General features: G+C 36.5%; 1 protein-coding gene across 1 annotated transcript in view; it reads left to right on the top strand.

Moving 5' to 3' along the window:
* Positions 1-3834: 3834 nt before the first annotated feature.
* The window catches only part of LOC127617547 (anaphase-promoting complex subunit 1-like), an 82707-nt gene continuing 80541 nt past the window's right edge, over positions 3835-6000 (top strand). Inside the window, exon 1 of the mRNA XM_052089511.1 lies at positions 3835-3983. The gene's annotated coding sequence lies outside the window, so the exon portion shown is untranslated. The remainder of the gene's footprint in view (positions 3984-6000) is intronic.

The following is a 6000-nucleotide window of genomic DNA, read 5'->3' as shown; positions in this document are numbered from 1 at the left end:
CATAAAGTTATCATAATGACATGATAATGATAATAATAATAATAATAATAATAATAATACAATAAAAATAAGCATGAGGTGCAGTGGCCAACTGTTCATCTTTGTTGCAAAGGAAACATTTCCAAAAAAATCGTACACAAACATAAACTGACACACACAACTCAATAATAATTGTTTATTGGTACACACTCTAGTTCGCACGTGTATCTTGCATGTGTTTTGCATATGTCCTTGACTTATTGGTGAAATATTTCTTCTCCAGATGTGTGGTGCACTTCTTCAGCTGATATTGCCAATTTAGCTAAAGGCTTTGTCTAATGTATGCAGAGGATAGACTTGGGTTTTGCAATACCCAGAAACAATTTGAAGGACTCACAGTACTGAGGTGACGCCTGCCATATGTGTGAAAGGGTGGAGTTTTATAGAAAAATAATCGAGTGAAATAACAACGCTGGAGACACATTCTTCCAGTCGTGCACTATCTAGCGTGCATTAGGAATTCCTGTGAGTCTATGGAGGAAATGGAGAAACCCCTTTCGCACTCAATTGAATTCATATTGATCTCAGCACATTCATCTCTATTCTCAATGTGTCAGAGTTTATAGGAAATAAAATATATGGAATTCACTATACGGCCCCAGAAACTCTATAGCGTGGTTCATTCAAACACAATCTATCTCTCTGAAATATGTATCAAAACATTAATAACTAATAAATAAAAAAATATCGTGGTTGCAACAAATGCCAAGCGAGCGTTCTGAAATTGATTTTCCAATCTTAAACTTTACATTGATGTCCCATCTTGAGCAACTGAGACACAAGAGTTTCTGTGGTGCGAGACTTCTAATGAAACTATGACCGGTCAGTCTTTGCATGCAAAGCAGAAATCTATTGTTATTAATTCGGTGGTTTTCAGTTTTAGTGTGCTCACACTTTGTTATGTAATTAGTGTTATGTATTATACTATTGATATGGCATTATTTTGTTCAGCTGACTAAAAATGACCAATATTCAAAATGAAAAGAGCTACAATAAAATATGTATTTTTGTTTTCTGATAACATTGCATCAAAAAGCTTTTCTCATCAATGCTTAAATGCTGGAGTGTGGTTAAACGAGATTGACTGTAATAGTGGGAGATATAAAGCTGATTTGTGGAACCGAATTTCTGTAAATGGAATCAAAAACTGCGCTGTCTTGTGTTGAGACAAAAATACAGAGATGTCTACATTTGTACAGAAACATACAAAGGCAAACACACAAACATTGTAAAACATATATAAATAGTAAACAATAAATTCTGTATAATTCAACCTCCTTTCCCATACTAATGCAAACTGTATTAAGATGTGAAATGCATGGATCTTTGTGTTTTTATGCACTATATGTAGTCTTTGTACACAAAGTGTTGTCTGTGATGACAATCAGCAACTTATCAGTGCTTTGTTAAAGGGACAGTTCACACAAAAATGAAAATTCTCTCATCATTTACTCACTCTCATGCCATCCCAGATGTTTATGACTTTCTTTCTTCTGCAGAACACAAATGAAGATTTTTAGAAGAATATCTCAGCTCTGTAGGTCCTCGCAAGTGAATGGTGGCCAAAATTTGAATCTCCAAAAAGCACATAAAGGCAGCATAAAATTAATCCATATGTCTCCACTGGTTTTATCCATGTCTTCAGAAGCGATATGATAGGTGTGGGTGAGAAACAGATCAATATTTACATCCTTTTTTTACTATAAAAGTCAACTTTTACTTCAACATTCTTCTTTTGTTTTTGGCAAAACACATTCTTCGTGCATATTGCCACCTACTGGACAGGGAGGAGGATTTATAGCAAAAAAGGACTTAAATATTGATTTGTTTCTCACACACACACCTATCACATTGCTTCTGAAGATTTGAGTTAAACACTGAAGTTATCTTAATATATCCATTGGAATGTGTTCTGCATACTCCTACAGTAATAAGGAAGATGCCAATACCACTATTTTCAATGCTGTAATGGCATCGACTCTGGCATGTCAATCTAGATATAAAATATGACTTTCAATATTGCCACCCACTTTTATAATATAACAAAAAGTACCAAAAGTGCCATGATATTACAAAGCTTTTTTGTACATGTAAGGCTACTTGGACATTGTAGCACTATGCATTATTAAGTTATATAAGTACCTTGGAGTACCATGCAAATACCATTGTACATGTACAGGGTTGGGAGGGTTACTTTTAAAATGTATTCCACTACAGATTACAGATTACATGCTGTAAAATGTAATGTGTAATATATTCTGTTAGATTACTCAAGGTCAGTAATGTAAGCTAAATACTTTGGATGACTTCTTCAGCACTGGCAGATTTTTTTTTAATATAAACAAGTTAATGACATATGTAAATAATCTGCCAATACAGTAAGACATAATATACACTTCTATTGAAAATACAATCTCAGTGTAAAAGTGCCCCTTTTTTTGCTCATGTGAATGTAACACCATAAGACAGTGTTTCACCGCTGTTGAAACACTCCTCGAATCGGAATTTCCCCCCACACTTCCTGTAGCACTTGTCATAGATGTGTCTGTCTTGTCGGGCACTTCTTACGCACATTACAGTCTAGCTGATGCCACAAAAGCTCAATGGGGTTAAGATCCGTAACACTCTTTTCCAATTATCTGGTGTCCAATGTCTGTGTTTCTTTGCCCTCTCTAACCTTTTATTTTTGTTTTTCTGTTTCAAAAGTGGCTTTTTCTTTGCAATTCTTCCCATAAGGCCTCCTGAGTCTTCTCTTTACTGTTGTACATGAAACTGGTGTTGAGCGGGTAGAATTCAATGAAGCTGTCAGCGGAGGACATGTGAGGCGTCTATTTCTCAAACTAGAGACTCTGATGTACTTATCCTCTTGTTTAGTTGCACATCTGGTCTTCCACATCTCTTTCTGTCCTTGTTAGAGTCAGTTGAGGACTGTAATGTACACTTTTGTGTGAAATCTTCAGTTAAAAAAAAAGCAAAGCCTTCATTCCTCAAAACAATGATTGACTGATGAGTTTTTAGAGAAAGCTGTTGCCTTTTTTGACCTAAGACATGCTAGTCTATTGCATACGGTGGCAACTCAAAAACAAAGACAATGTTAAGCTTCATTTCATGATGAAGGTATCATCATATTATATTATATTGATATAATGGAAAGTGTCCATTTAGCTGTCTAGATTTGATAAAAAAAATTACTTTTTCAAATAGTGATGTGCGTTTTTTTTTTTTTTTTACATCTATGATGTCCAGAATATACATTGTGATTAACTGAATGTCACTTTGGTGAATTAAAGTTCAAATTTAGTTTTGAATCAGCAAAATCTGTAAATTATTCCAAACTTTTGGCCACCAGTATATATGGTACAATTCTAAGATATACATAAAAAGTACCATGGTATCACCATCTGACTGATGCCATCATTGTACACTCAAAAAATATTTTTGCCTACTTTTAAGATTTAAATTTCATAACAAACTTCATCAAATTGAATTGTTTCATGTTTAACTCAATTAAATTGAGTTTTATTTTATTAAAGATGACTCAATTCAGTTTTGTTATGGAAATGAAATACATAAATCATAAATTATTATTATTATTAGCATCATAATTTTTGTGTACCATGGTACAAAATGTTTGTCTGGGTAAGCGAATATTTGTATGCCAAATGAATAAATAGCGGCACTACATGCGCGCGCTGGCTGCGTCAGAATGCGGCTCTCTGGTTGGCCACGCTCCACGGAAGTGCGTCAGTGGAGTGATCCTATCACATGTCCGCGTTCATTTGAAACAGTGCGGTGAAGTGTGTTCCGTTCCGACAGTTTTCACGGCAGACTTTCATGAGTTTGTATGTTGGGCTCAACGAGCTGGTGTTTCAATCGAGACAGGCATCTGTTAAAGAAAAGAGACGGACTCCAGGACAGGAAACTTGAATATTTGTTATTATCAGGTGCGTGTGTGAGCGGATGTTGTTAGCACTAGCGCTGCTGCTAATGCTGTTTGATTGACCGAAGAGTTTTGACATCATCCATAAAACAAACATTGATACGTTCCTGAGGAATTAATATGGAAATCCTGTAGTTTTAGCTGATCGTCAGGCAGATTAGTGGAAAGACTTAAGTAAGCGGACAACAGAGATGTATGTGGGATTGTAGACACAGATAGACTAACTGAGCGATAGATAGATAGACAGACAGATAGACTAACTGAGTGATAGATAGATAGATAGACAGACATATAGACTAACTGAGCGATAGATAGACAGACATATAGACTAACTGAGCGATAGATAGACAGACATATAGACTAACTGAGCGATAGATAGACAGACAGATAGACTAACTGAGCGATAGATAGACAGACAGACAGACAGACAGACAGATAGACTAACTGAGTGATAGATAGGTAGACAGACAGATAGACTAACTGAGCGATAGATAGACAGACATATAGACTAACTGAGCGATAGATAGATAGACAGACAGACATATAGACTAACTGAGCGATAGATAGATAGACAGACAGACAGATAGACTAACTGAGCGATAGATGGATAGACAGACAGACAGACAGACAGATAGACTAACTGAGCGATAGATAGATAGACAGACAGATAGACAGACTAACTGAGTGATAGATAGGTAGACAGACAGATAGACTAACTGAGCGATAGATAGATAGACAGACAGATAGACTAACTGAGCGATAGAAAGATAGACAGACAGATAGACTAACTGAGCGATAGATAGATAGACAGCCATATAGACTAACTGAGCGATAGATAGATAGATAGATAGACAGACAGATAGACTAACTGAGCGATAGACAGACAGATAGACTAACTGAGCGATAGATAGGTAGACAGACAGATAGACTAACTGAGTGATAGATAGACAGACAGATAGACTAACTGAGTGATAGATAGATAGACAGACAGATAGACTAACTGAGCGATAGATAGATAGACAGACAGATAGACTAACTGAGCGATAGATAGATAGACAGACAGACAGATAGACTAACTGAGCGATAGACAGACAGACAGATAGACTAACTGAGCGATAGATAGATAGACAGACAGACAGATAGACTAACTGAGCGATAGATAGATAGACAGACAGACAGACAGATAGACAGACTAACTGAGTGATAGATAGATAGACAGACAGATAGACTAACTGAGCGATAGATAGATAGACAGACAGATAGACTAACTGAGCGATAGATAGATAGACAGACAGATAGACTAACTGAGCGATAGATAGATAGACAGCCATATAGACTAACTGAGCGATAGATAGATAGACAGACAGATAGACTAACTGAGCGATAGACAGACAGATAGACTAACTGAGTGATAGATAGGTAGACAGACAGATAGACTAACTGAGCGATAGATAGACAGACAGATAGACTAACTGAGTGATAGATAGACAGACAGATAGACTAACTGAGCGATAGATAGATAGACAGACAGATAGACAAACTGAGCGATAGATAGATAGATAGATAGATAGATAGATAGACAGACAGATAGACTAACTGAGCGATAGATAGATAGACAGATAAACTAACTGAGCGATAGATAGATAGACAGACAGATCTATATATAGATGGAGTAACTGAGAGATAGATAGATAGATAGACAGATCTATAGATAGATGGAGTAACTGAGCGATAGATAGACAGACAGATCTATAGATAGATATAGTAACTGAGCGATAGATAGAACGACAGATAGATGGACTATCTGAGTGACAGACAGATAGAGATGGACTAACTGAGCGACAGACAGACAGACAGACAGATAGATAGATAGATGGACTAACTGAGGGACAGATAGATAAATTGACTAACTGAGCGACAGATAGACAGCCAGATAGATAGACTAACTGAGCGACAGCCAGATAGATAGACTAACTAAGCGACAGGCAGAGAGACAGACAGATAGATGAACTAACTGAGCA

The sequence above is a fragment of the Xyrauchen texanus genome, chromosome 24 (genome assembly GCF_025860055.1).
Source record: "Xyrauchen texanus isolate HMW12.3.18 chromosome 24, RBS_HiC_50CHRs, whole genome shotgun sequence".
Lineage (NCBI taxonomy): Eukaryota > Metazoa > Chordata > Actinopteri > Cypriniformes > Catostomidae > Xyrauchen > Xyrauchen texanus.
The sequence above is the reverse complement of the archived record's forward strand: the minus strand, read 5'-3'. Positions and strand labels throughout refer to the sequence as shown.